Source organism: Triticum urartu, chromosome 4A, assembly GCF_056163025.1.
Source record: "Triticum urartu cultivar PI428250 chromosome 4A, HENAU_Tu73, whole genome shotgun sequence".
Lineage (NCBI taxonomy): Eukaryota > Viridiplantae > Streptophyta > Magnoliopsida > Poales > Poaceae > Triticum > Triticum urartu.
This window is the reverse complement of record NC_141876.1, coordinates 581,943,202-581,957,990: the sequence shown is the minus strand read 5'-3', so window position 1 is coordinate 581,957,990 and position 14,789 is coordinate 581,943,202.

Here is a 14,789-nt window from a genome sequence, read left to right as displayed (position 1 = left end):
TGTGTGCCACTGTGGCGACCCCTTTTTGACTATAAAAGGAGGCCCGAGGCGTACTAGAGAAGGATTCGGATCTTTTGGACTACGCACGCACCGCAGCTAGTTCGAAGGCTCAAGAACACTCAAATATACACCAAAGCAGGACTATGGTATTACGCATCCATGCGGCCCGAACCTGGGTAAATGATCCTTGTGCTGCCTACTAGACCCGCTCTTTGCACAACTCCGTGCCCGCCAACCGTAGAAGGGGTCCCAGTGATCCCATAGGTGTCGTTCCCACCGACAGATGGATTGATTGAGATGAGAGAAGCTGGTATGAACTCGACCTATCTTGTTTTTGTAAATATGATTAGTTCATTGTTCCCGATTCAGCCTATTATGAATGAAATATGTTTGCAATGACAATTAGAGATTATAGTTGCTCATGACATGCTTAATTAGCTAGGAGTTTATAATGGTTTACATTGCGTGCCAACATGCTATTAAAATGGTTGTGATGTGGTATGATAGGGTGGTATCCTCCTTTGAACAATTTGAGTGGCTTGACTTGGCACATGTTCACGCATGGAGTTGAAACAAAATCAACATAGCCTCCATGATATTTATGTTCATGCTGAATTAAATCCTACTCATGCTTGCACTCAGTGTTGATTAATTTTAATGCATGTTCATGACTGTTGTCGCTCTCTAGCTGGTCGCTTCCCAGTCTCTTTCTAGCCTTCACTTGTACTAAGCGGGAATACTGCTTGTGCATCCACTTCCATAAAACCCAAAGGTTATTCCATATGAGTCCACCATACCTTCCTATATGTGGTATCTACCTGCCGTTCCAAGTAAATTTGTATGTGCCAAACTCTAAACCTTCAAATGAAATTCTGTTTTGTATGCTTGAATAGCTCATGTATCAACTAGGGTTGTCTATATCTTCCATGCTAGGTAGGTTATTCTCAAGAGGAGTGGACTCCGCTCCTCATTCACGAGAAAATGGCTGGTAACCGGGGTGCCCAGTCCCATGCTTAAATTAAAATAATTGCAAACAAAACTCCCCAGGGATTGTTGTTAGTTGGAGGCACCCATTATTTCGGATAGGCCATGGATTGATGTTTGTTGGTGGTGGGGGAGTATAAATTTTACCATTCTGTTTGAGAACCGCCTATAATGTGTGTAGCATGGAAGATATCGAGATCTCTCAGTTGTTATGTTGACAATGAAAGTATAACACTCAAAATATTATTTATCTCTATTTCAAAATCGAGCTCTGGCACCTCTACAAATCCCTGCTTCCCTCTGCAAAGGGCCTATCCATTTACTTTTATGTTGAGTCATCATCCTCTTATTAAAAAGCACCAGTTGGAGAGCACCGCTATCATATGCATGCATTACTATTAGTTTAGATTGAGTATGACAGTGACTGGATCTCTTTTACCATGAATTACAATGTTTAGTCAGTCCTTGAACTTCAAAGGTGCTCTGTATTTATGTTTTGTGGTCTCAGAAAGGGCTAGCGAGATACAATCTTGTTATATCTTCTTATGATTGTTTTGAGAAAGTGTTGTCATCCGAGATTTATTATTATTGCTCGCTAGTTGATTATATATAAATATGAGTAAACATGAGACCTAAATGTTATTGTGAATATGGTTAGTTCATAATCTTTGCTAAAAACTTGAATGCTGGATTTACATATTTACAACAACAAGATCAAACAGAGTTTGTAAAAGTTTTTTCGTTATCACTTTTAGTTTGTCAACTGAATTGCTTGAGGACAAGCAAAGGTTTAAGCTTGGGGGAGTTGATACGTCTCCATCGTATATCTACTTTTCCAAACACTTTTGACCTTGCTTTGGACTCTAACTTGCATGATTTGAATGGAACTAACCCGGACTGACGTTGTTTTCAGCAGAATTGCCATGGTGTTATTTTTGTGCAGAAATAAAAGTTCTCAGAATGACCTGAAACTTCACGGAGAATTTTTTTGGAATTTATAAAAAATACTGGTGAAAGAATCAACACCAGGGGGCCGACACCCTGTCCACGAGGGTGGGGGCACGCCCCCTGTCTCGTGGGCCCCCTAAGGCTCCACCGACCTCAACTCCAACTCTATATATTCATGTTCGGGGAGAAAAAATCAGAGAGAAGGATTCACCGCATTTTACGATACGGAGCCGCCGCCAAGCCCTAATCTCTCTCGGGAGGGCTGATTTGGAGTCCGTTCGGGGCTCCAGAGAGGGGAATCCGTCGCCATCGTCATCATCAACCTTCCTCCATCACCAATTTCATGATGCTCACCGTCGTGGATGAGTAATTACATCGTAGGCTTGCTGGACGGTGATGGGTTGGATGAGATTTATCATGTAATCGAGTTAGTTTTGTTAGGGTTTGATCCCTAGTATCCATTATGTTCTGAGATTGATGTTGTTATGACTTTGCTATGCTTAATGCTTGTCACTAGGGCCCAAGTGCCATGATTTCAGATCTGGACCTATTATGTTTCCATGAATATATGTGAGTTATTGATCCTATTTTGCAAGTCAATAGTCACCTACTATGAGTTATGATCCGGTAACCCCGAAGTGACAATAACCGGGATTCGGGACCACTCCCGGTGATGACTATAGTTTGAGGAGTTCATGTATTCACTAAGTGTTAATGCTTTGTTCCGGTACTCTATTAAAAGGAGGCCCTAATATCCCTTAGTTTCCGATAGGACCCCGTTGCCACGGGAGGGTAGGACAAAAGATTTCATGCAAGTTCTTTTCCATAAGCACGTATGACTATATTCGGAATACATGCATACATTACATTGATGAACTGGAGCTAGTTCTGTGTCACCCTATATTATAAATGTTGCATGAGGAATCGCATCTGACATAATTATCCATCACTGATCCATTGCCTATGAGCTATTCACATATTGATCTCTGCTTAGTTACTTTTCCGTTTCCACTGTTAAAATCACTACAAAACCAATACTGTTACTTTTGCCACCGTTACCGTTACTTCCATATTACTTTGCTACTAAATACTTTGCTGCAGATATTAAGTCTTTCAGGTGTGGTTGAATTGACAACTGAACTATTAATACTTGAGAATATTCTTTGGCTCCCCTTGTGTCGAATCAATAAATTTGGGTTGAATACTCTACCCTCGAAAACTGTTGTGATCCCCTATACTTGTGGGTTATTAAGGTGCACTACAGGTATCTCTAAAAGTGTCTGTTGGGTTGGCACGAATCGAGACTCGGATTTGTCGCTCCGTATGACGGAGAGGTATCTCTGGGCCCACTCGGCAATGCATCATCATAATGAGCTCAATGTGACTAAGGAGTTAGCCAGGGATCATGCATTATGGCACGAGTAAAGAGACTTGCCGGTAACAAGATTGAACAAGGTATGGGGATACCGACGATAGAATCTTGGGCAAGTAACATACCGATGGACAAAGGGAATTGTATAAGCGATTGATTGAATCCCCGACATCGTGGTTCATCCGATGAGATCATGGTGGAACATGTGGGAGCCAATATGGGTATCCAGATCCCGCTATTGGTCATTGGCCGGAGGGTGTGTCTCGGTCATGTCTGCATGGTTCCCGAACTCATAGGGTCCACACACTTAAGGTTCGGTGACACTAGAGTTGTAATGAAAATAGTATGTGGTTACCAAAGGTTGTTCGGAGTCCCGGATGAGATCCCGGATGTGATGAGGAACTCTGGACTGGTCCGGAGGTGAAGATCGATATATTGGACGAAGGGTATTGGAGTCCGGAATTGTTCTGGGAGTACCGAGTGACGGAGTTTTGGAGGCCCTGGCAAGCGTTTGGGGCCTTATGGGCCAAGGGGAGGGGGCACACCAGCCCACTAAGGGGTTATGCGCCCCTCCCACCCCATCTCACATAACCTGGAGAGGTGGGGCACCTCCCCTAGGGCAGCCGCCCCTCCCGGCTTGGGGGGCAAGTTTCCTAGGGGTCGGATCGCCCAAACCCATCTAGGGTTTCCCCTGTGGCCTCCGCCCCTCCACTAGGGAAACCCTAGGGCGCCTCCTCCTTCCTCCTTCCCCCTATATATAGTGAGGGAGAGAGAGGGCAGCTGCACCCCTTCCCCAAGCGTAGCCCCTCCCTCCTCCAACACCTCCTCCTCCGTAGTGCTTAGCGAAGCTCTGTTCGAGAACCACGAGCTCCACCGCCACCACGACATCGTGCTGCCGGAGTTCTCCCTCAACTTCTCCTCTCCCCTTGCTGGATCAAGAAGGAGGTGACGTCCCCGGGCTATACGTGTGTTGAACGCGGAGGCCCCGTCCATTCGGCACTTGGATCGGATCTTCCGCGATTTGAATCGCCGTGAGTACGACTCCATCAACCGCGTTCTTGTAACGCTTCCTCTTAGCGATCTTCAAGGGTATGAAGATGCACTCCCTCTCTCTCTCGTTGCTAGCATCTTCTAGATTGATCTTGGTGACACGTGGGAAAATTTTGAATTATTACTACGTTACCCAATAGATAATAGTTGCCGGTATGTCACAAATGTGTATGGACCTAACTCTGTGGATGGCAAACTAGAATTTGTGTCTTGGCTGCAAAATCTTAATATCAATCAGAACAAGCTTTGGATGATATTGGGGGATTTCAACTTTATCAGAGGCCCTGATAACAGAAACAAGCCAGGTGGTGACCCAAACAGCATGATGCTCTTCAATAATATCATCATAAATCTTGATTTAGTGGAAATACCATTGAAAGGAAGATCATATACTTGGAGTAATAAACAGGACAACCCACTGTTGGAAAAGTTGGATTGGTTGTTCACTAGTTCCCATTGGACTACCGCTCATCCTTCTACCATGGCAATCCCTTTGGCCAAGATCTCATCTAACCATGACCCATCAAAGTCATGATAGACAATAACATTCCTAAATGCAACATCTTCAGATTTGAGGAATTTTGGACAGAGTTAATGGTTTCATTGAAGTAGTAGAAAACCATTGGTACAATTCAATACACTTCTCTAATTCTGCCAAACATCTCAATGCCAAGTTTAAGGCACTTAGAAGAGGCTTCAAAAAGTGGAGTAAGAAATTCTCACAGCTCAGTAAAACTATTGAGAACTGTTGTTTCTATGTCAACCTTATTAATGGTGTGGAAGATCAAAGGTTACTTACCAGGGGGATTCATGAATATCCTCATCATCCATACTAATAAGCTTTTGGAGGCTAAAAGAATATATTGGAGAATAAGAGCAAATATTAGATGGGCAAAACTTGGTGATGAGAATACTAAGTTTTTTCATGCTATTGCATCACAGGTATTTAGACATAATTACATCACTTTCCTGATATCTTTAAATGGTCAATACGGTTATGATCATGATCAAAAGGCTGCCATAATCTGGGCTTCATTTAAGGAGAGAATTAGCACACTGAATGACAGTTATAGGGACTTTGACATTTCCCATTTGAGCATGAATAGTATACCTTTAGATCTGGATAGGCCTTTTTCCACTGAGGAAATTGATGAAATTATTAAAAACATGCCCAATGATAAGTCCTCTGGACCTAATGGCTTTAATGGTTTATTTATGAAAAAGTGTTGGCACATCACCAAGCATTGTTTTTATAAATTCATTAATGATTTTCATTAAGAATCTGTATCTCTGCAGCCTATCAATACTGCTTATATTGCCCTTATCCCTAAAAAGGACAACCCTGAATCACCCATTGATTTTAGGCATATTTCCCTAGTGAGTATGCCTATCAAAATTCTCACAAAATTACTTGCCAACATAGCTCAGCTAGTTATTCTATCAAGAGTTAGCAAAAATCTGTATGGGTTTATTAAAACTAGGAACATTCAGGACTGTCTTGCTTGGAGTTTTGAATACATCCACATGTGTTAGAAATCAAAAAAGGAAATCATCATTTCCAAGATTGACTTTGTGAAAGCTTTTGACAAGGTTAACTATACTGATATCCTTTTCATGATGAAGCACTCTGGATTTAGTGACAAACGGATCAGATGGGTCAACAGGATTTTGTCTACTGCTTCCACCTCTATTATTCTTAATGGTGTGCCTGGGAAAAATATACATTGTAAATGTGGTGTTAGGCAAGGGGATCCATTTTCACCTCTTTTATATGTACTGGTTGGAGATTTAATGCAAATTTTGGTCAATGAAGCTTGGAGAAGTGGTGTTCTTAGTTTACCTATTGACACCAATTATACTGAAAGTTATCCCATTATCCAGTATGATGATGAGACACTTGTCATATTACCTGCAGATAAGGAACAAATTAACATTTTCACTGGCATACTGGACAGTTTCTCCAGGTTCACTGGGCTAATTGTTAACTACAAGAAATCATCTCTTGTTCCAATCAATATCTCTGATGACAGAGCCCAAGAATTAGCAGACATTCTTAAATGTAAGAAGGAGTCTGATGGTGTCCTGGACTAGGGGGTACTCACCACGTCGTCTCCCGATCTGTTAGATTGGGCCGAGGACCCCCATGGCCGTATACTCATGGGCCAGTTCGGACAGCTGCCGCATAAAGGGAAGATTTCACAAGACTTGGTGATCAAGACAAGGACTCCTCCCCACCGGTGTATTCGGCTAGGACTCTTGTTATCCTAGGCCTCTAGTACATTATATAAACCGAGGCCAGGCTAGTCGATAGATCAGATACACAACATACAATCATACCATAGGCTAGCTTCTAGGGTTTAGCCTCTCTGATCTCATGGTAGATCTACTCTCGTACTACCCATATCGTCGATATTAATCAAGTAGGACGTAGGGTTTTACCTCCATCAAGAGGGCCCGAACCTGGGTAAAACATCGTGTCCCCTGCCTCCTGTTACCATCCGCCTTAGACGCACAGTTCGGGACCCCCTACCCAAGATCCGCCGGTTTTGACACCGACATTCGTGCTTTCATTGAGAGTTCCATTGTGTGATCGGCAAAAGTATTGATGGCTCGCCTGCGGATCAACTGCGACTTCGGCATCTTCGTCACCAGCTCGACTGGTCACCTTGGTTCGAATCACCATGTTTGGACGAGGGCCTTCATCAAACATCAACTCCGATCTCTATCAAGATCATGGAGGAATCATCCATGGAGTTCGGGGGCTCAACGTCAACATTGCCCTCAAGCGACCGTGCTATTTTCCTAGACAGCGAACTCGTATCTGCCGCCACCACCCCCTCGAGTATCGCTTTGATGATTGCTTCGGCGGGATTGTGCGGAATTGATTCTACGTCAACCATGCCAAATTTCATCGAGTTCTGATGGAGGAATCTCTAGCAATCTATGATATACCGGAGTCGTTTCGAATCTGGATGGGAATCTGGACGAGTTTGGAGCATGGAGTCCAGCATCTAGCTCGGACATACTTTGGAAGATCCAACCGTTGATCGGCTGCAGAATTCCTGTATCTACCACCCCTCAAAATTTCAGCTCGATCCGACCGTTCAAACTCCGGGAACCTTCCGACTAGTGCATCACTTTTCAGATCTGTTTCCTGCGCGAATACGGATCCAACCTGAACTCGTGTTTCTTTATGAACGTGATATTTGACAACCTTATTAAAAGGAATTTTCTTCTAAGGTATTGTGCGTTGTTTTTAACACATGCCCATAAAAATTTAATCCTCCTCTGAGGTAATCTTCGCCATCACGCTGGTGTCAAACAAGTCCGGCAATATAGCTCCACGGCTGCCGAGCTGTGTTAGACACATCGCCGCTTTATTGAGCCGAGCTCAACTCCTTCAATCATCATCTCGGCAAGCTGAACAAGAGTTCGGCATCACGAAGGATAAATCATCATCAACGTCGCTGCCCCAAGGACTACACGGAGCGGGCACACCGGCATCGCCACCCAGTAGCTGCATCAAGCAGCGTCGATCGTGTCACAAGTCTTGACCTGCGTCGGCATCACCATGCTGCCTCTTCTTCAACTCATCATCAAACACGCCGACCTGTTTCGACACATCGGCTGACTGGTAGACTCCGGCATCTCTTCGGCGAGCCGCTCCAACACCTCGACTAGACCGGGGGCTTCATCATCTCTTCATCAACATACTCCGATGACTTCGGCGTCACCGGCCGACTAGCTTCATCACATTAGCTGGACTGAGGGCTTCGCCTCGGCAAGCCAACCTTTGCCAACATCGCCATGCCGTCGCTTTATCGCCCATCTGGCAATGGGTGTGCGGATCGAGTCCCAATTTTGGGAATCACCTTTTCTTCGGATCACTACAACAAATAAACCAGGTGCTATTAATCCTAGTATTTTTTGCTTGTTTGGGTTCATTCTTCCCAAGGAATTATTACTCTAGTTTGTCCATCATATATACACAGGTCTATCAAATGGTGGCCGCATTAACGACAGTCGCATGGTGGTTCGGTCAGTTTCCGTACATAGTCCGGCGAACGCCGCATCCGGAACTCGGACCGACCTGTGAATTCGGGCTTTACCACGCCTTTACCGCATCACGTCGACCACGTCGACGCCCTGCATCGACATTGACTTTGGCACCAGGCCATATTTCTTTTATTACTCACTTTGCATAAATTATTTATTATGCAATGATTTTTTTAATTATTATTATTACTATTATCTCCGGTTTGCACTATTTTTTGTGCACAGGAGAATGATCCGGGGACTTCGGCGTCACTCTGCCGGTCTGCATTGACCGTGCTAGGTCACCACTTCGGCGTGTCGAGCTCTCCGCTCCGCCACCTCGGGACCAGCTTGGGGGATGGAACCTTGTCCCGCATCAAGCTCAGACCGCGTCATCAATACCGAACATATTAACCAGCTAAGTCGCTTTCATGCTCAAAGCTTTAATTTTTAACTTGTGTTCGGTTCGACCAAACATTATACCTTTTTTGGAAAAAAAAATTGCTTGTAAAATTTTTTCCTTGTCATAACCTTGTCTGTGACACATAAATTTAAATACCCAATTCATTTGGGGGCTTCCTTCATGAAGTTTTTCCTCTTGCATATGATTATACTTGTACGGCTTCGTTCCTTGTTCGTGTATTACGCCACAATATGCACCATATTGACTTAAGCGATTTGCAAGCTGGGTTGCCTCGCTCCTGTGTTTACCCCTACATTCCCGATTGTTCGGCTAGGGAGTAAAGGGAGCACCTCTGCGATTGTCGCGATCGGGTCATCCGATCCGAACCTCAGACTCGGTGAAGCCGAAAGCTAGCGCTCTTATAGTTTTCAATGATGGTCGGCACACAACGGAACTCATGAGTACAAAAAAATCTATTGCACAAGTCTCATAATAACAATGAGCACCAAAGAAAGGTATCAGTGGGGGTACTATTTTCTTCGAAGATGCTTCTTACACTTCGCAGTAATATAGCATAAGTTCCCTGAGCGCGCTTTGTCTGTTACACCCGTATGGCCTGGTTGCCTGGTTATTGGAAACACCATCGATATTCTCGACAGATGGAGTACATAACACTTTTCGGTCCTTGACCGAAGAGGGAGAAGCCGACGGTCGGTTAAGACGCGTTTAAAGTTCGGTTGAACATAGATATGATATAAGTACTTTGGTACATGCAATCATTCTTTTACCCAAGTCACTTGGGGGCTCTTAAGTTTATTTGAGCCGTTTTATAATAAGTGTTCTTCTTCTTAGTCGTTGCAAAGTTTTTATTACTATTATTATTTATCACTCCTTTTTTCGACACAAGCGTGTGGTCACTAGCTGGGGAGCCTAATTTCTCTCTCAAAGCCGCTAGAGTTTAGTTTGCTAAACTGGCCTAATGAGAAGTACTCCGCCTTCGGGATAGGAGGTTGAAGCCGTAGGCTGACCCGCTTGAAGTCTTGAGATAGGATGTGTCATTTTAAAGCACGATAGAAGCACTTTTTTCTAAAGTCCAATTTTTGGATTGGCACCGAACACTTGATCTTGTTCGGACGTCAAGTTTTTACTGACGTTTTTTGGTTTTTCAAGCTTATGGCACTTTTAAACTATTTGTGTGTTTTCAGCACAAATCTTGCAGTGCAACGTCGGACACCTTTAGAAATTCGGCAAAAACATTCTCGGATATTGTTATATATGCATCGGTTTCGAATTGTGTCTTCGGTCAATAGTTGGGTTGCCCGGCTCCTGCGGTTGCCTCCTACGTTCCACTTTGTTCGGCTAGGTGTGCAAAGGGAGAACCACTGCGATTGTGCTTCCAGCTCACATGGTTAACCACCTCAGTGGAGAAAGCCGAAAACTGACTGTCACAAGAAGCGTAAACTGGTCAGCGATCCGATGACTGTGTTAAATGACGGGCCATTCATAACAATGGCCGAAGTGTTTACGGCTTGACCTCGTCTGTCGCCGAACACTATCGGGGGCTATTAACTGGCCTCCCAAACTAAATCCTCGATATTTTGCTCTCACATTAGAGTTGAGGTTTCATGATCATGCTTAGCATGACAACCCAAAGAAAGGAACCGATAGTGGGACTATTTTCTTTGGAAGACATTTCTTATGTTAAACAGTAATATAACATATCTCTCTACGCACCTTTGTTTATAAAACCGTATGGCCAGATTGCCTTATTTGTTGTAAATCTTTGCCCTCATAAAGGCTTTATAAAGTAGGACAAACACTCATCGGCTACTAGCCGAGGAGGTGGAAGCCGATGGTCGGTCACCAAAGTTTTGTACAATGCGGATCCGAGCATTAATGACATAAAGTACTTGGATACATAGAGTCGTTACACATAATTTGTGATTTTACTATGGATATCAATCCTTAATTCGGCCACCCGTGCCCGCATTAAGGCTCGGGGACTACTGGGCTTCGGGCTTATTATTTACAAATATTAAAGGGGCACATTGATCCCCTGATCTGGTGTTGCCACCCGACCAGTGTCTCGGGGGCTACTGCATTGCCTGTCCAATGCAGAAAATTTTAAGTGTAATACAGTTTCCGAGGAGATTTTGATCCTCAGGTTGGTCGGCCACACCCAACCTGAGTCTCGAGGACTGAGCACGCCGCTTTTTGTGTCCCAAAGTATTCTGCCGAGCTAGGACTTGATCCTCAGACCAATTTTGCAAATCAACCTGAGTCTCAGCGGCTACTGGGACCAGCAGTCTTATGTCATCCTTCAAGTGCATCTCGGGTTTTAGACCGATACAGACCTTGAGGGCTACTAGCTATATATCTCGGCAGAGAATAAATTGCACCAATAAAAAATATTGACAAAAAATCGGCCCACAGTCGGGGTGGTGCACCACCTCGGAAGCAGTCCGGCATAAAGCTCGGGCGCTAGTGGCTGGCTCCATAGAGGGCATTTCCGGTATTAAGCTTGGCTAAACTCCTTCAACTTTTTTGAACCAAGGTGATTTATGACACCTCGGATATAGTCCGACGTTGGAGCTCGGATACAGTCCGACGTTGGAGCTTGGACATAGTCCAGCGTTGGAGCTTGGACGTAGTCCGGCGTTGGAGCTCGGAAGTAGTCCAAGGTTGGAGCTTGGACATAGTCCGGTGTTGGAGCTTGGAAGCAGTCCGACATTGGTGCTCGGATGCAAAGGATACATCGAATGCAGTCCGGCGTTGGAGCTCGGACGCAAGAGGACACTGCCTCCCGGGAACAACTTCAAACCCGAGGTGTGGCATAAAAATAACAAGGCATTGATAAAGGCCGGAAACATAAAGGGGCTCCTCGGATACCCGACGTGTAAACTCGTCGAATGCATTTCGGCGATCCTCAAGATCGAAGATGAGAAGATCTGTTGAACCAGTTTTCAAGACCGACAACCGAAGATGAAGAATAGTTCGGAAGAATCGAGGAGCGTCCCTAACTTGAAGACCGGTTCAGGGGGCTACTGACGGTGTCCTGGACTAGGGGGTACTCACCATGTCGTCTCCCGATCTGTTAGATTGGGCCGAGGACCCCCATGGCCGTATACTCATGGGCCAGTTCAGACAACTGCCGCATACATGGAAGATTCCGCAAGACTTGGTGATCAAGACAAGGACTCCTCCCCACCGGCATATTCGGCTAGGACTCTTGTTATCCTAGGCCTCTGGTGCATTATATAAACCGAGGCCAGGCTAGTCGATAGATCAGATACACAACATACAATCATACCATAGGCTAGCTTCTAGGGTTTAGCCTCTCTGATCTCGTGGTAGATCTACTCTTGTACTACGCATATCATCGATATTAATCAAGCAGGACGTAGGGTTTTACCTCCATCAAGAGGGCCCGAACCTGGGTAAAACATCGTGTCCCCTGCCTCCTGTTACCATCCGCCTTAGACGCACAGTTCGGGACCCCCTACCCGAGATCCGCCGGTTTTGACACCGACAGAGTCCATGCCTTTCACTTACTTAGGATTGCCTATGGGTACTACCAGACCTAAAGTCAATGATCTCATGCCTATGGTATCTAGATTGGACCACAAATTATCTGACATTGCCAACTTGATGTCATATTCTGGAAGGCTCACACATCTCAAAGCCATTGTATCTACATTGCACATATTTGACATGTGTTGTATCAGAGTACCATTTACCATTCTAGATCACTTTGAGAAATCTGGGAGAAGCTTCCTTTCATATGGGAAAGGGATCAACAAACATGGAAACGGCTTGGTTAAGTGGGAGAAAGTATGTCTACCTAAAAAAGAAGGAGGACTAGGAGTGCTACATCTAAGAATGCAAATTAGAGCTCTCCTTACAAAGTACTTATACAAATTTTTCAATAAGAAGGATATTCCCTAGGTGAATTTGATTTGGAACAATTACTATCCTAATGGGGAATTACCAAAATTTCCCACACCTATGGGATCCTTCTGGTGGAGAGACTGTTGCTCTATTCTCCAAGATTATAAAAGCATGACAGTTTGTTCTGCAGGAATTGGTAACACTGTTAGCCTATGGTATGATAAATGGTGCTCTCAGTCGATGATGAACATGATGGCTCAACTATTTTCCTATGCAAAAAATGAACATATATATCACTCTGGAGGCTGCCACCAATCTGGATGACATCAACTATTATGAGATGTTTCATCTTCCAATGTCCAGCATTGTTGTCCAACAGAGTTCTCAACTTAGAGACCTGATTAATGTCAGGGGAATCAGACTGAGAAGGATTCATGGAAATTTTATTGGGGTGGTACTAACTATTCCAATAAACGAATATATCTGGAATATATTGGGAACCCTGATGATGCACCCAAGCCATTCCATTCGATATGGAAATCTTGCACCCTAGCTAAGCAAAAAAAAATCTTCTGGTTACTTCTACAGGACAGACTAAATACTAGAGATTTGCTTACCAGTAAAAGTTTTCATATTGAGTCTACCAGATGTGTGTTGTGTGATGATGAACCAAAGGAATATCTTACTCACTTGTTCTTTAGCTGTGATTTCAGCCAGAATTTTTGGATGGCTATTGGCTTTCAATGGAACACAGATTTTGAGCTATTGGAAATGCTCATGGAGGGTAAGAGGTATTATAATGTTGTATGTTTTAAGGAATGCCTCATAGCAGGGTGTTGGAGTATTTGGAAGCACGGGAACCGCGTCTCTTTGATCATGAACCCAAGAGATTGCAATACTGTATTAGTACTTTCAAGGAGACCTTTGAGATGATCATTAAAAAGCCAAACCTAGTTTGAAAGAAGGGATGCAGAGTTGGCTAGATTATTTGTAGACTCTTTTCTTCACATGTAACTCTTGTACAGTAATGTAATTTGTGACCTCATATTAATGAAAATCAGAGTTATAGTGGGGGTCTACCCCACTGTGTTTGCTAAAAAAATCTTAATCTTAATAGTAGGTTGCAACTCATCATAAATTTTCTAGGGATAGAAACTTTCAATTCAAGCTTTTCTTCAAAAGATTGCATCATAGCATCAACGATATGTTTAGTGAAAGCTTTGTTTTAATTGTAAGCGTGAGGATAATTCAATATGGATTGCAATAAGGAAATACAATCTATTAAAGAACAATTATCATAATTAAATTCCATGAAATCCAAAAGAGTGGGTTCATTGCTACTTAAAGTTTTGACCTCTCCAATCCCACTTTTATCAATTTTTGCATCAAGATCTAAAAACTCCGAATATTGGGACGCCTTCTAAGTTCTAACTAAAGTTGAATCTTCTCATGTCCCATCTTTATGAAGATTAACATTGGAAAACAAATATTCAATAGGAGTCACATCAATCACTTTAAGATCTTCATCATTATTTTCACGGAAACTAGAAGAACACGCTTTTATAAACCAATCTTTCTTAGCATGCATCTTAGCGGTTCTTTCTTTGCACTCATCAATGGAAATTCTCATGGCTTTGAGAGACTCATTGATACCATGCTTAGGTGGAATATATCTAAGTTTGAAAGAATCAACATCAAGAGAAATTCTATCCATGTTCCTAGCCAAATCATCGATCTTAAGCAAAAAAAATTCAATAGAAGCATTGAAATTCTTTTATGAACTTGTAAATTCTTTAACACTATTCTCAAAATCAGAGAGCACCTTATTATAATTTCCATAAGAATTGTTGTAGGAATTACCATAATTATTATAGGAATTACTAGGAAACCGCCTAGGAAAATTACCTCTATACGCGTTATTACCAAAATTGTTCCTACCAACAAAATTCACATCCAAAGGTTCATTATTGTTTTCAAACAAAGTAGACAAAGGCATATCATTAGGATCAATAGGAGCACTCTTATTAGCAAACAATTTCATAAGCTCATCCATCTTTCCACTCAAAACATTAATCTCTTCAATTGCATGCACTTTTTTACTAGTGGGGG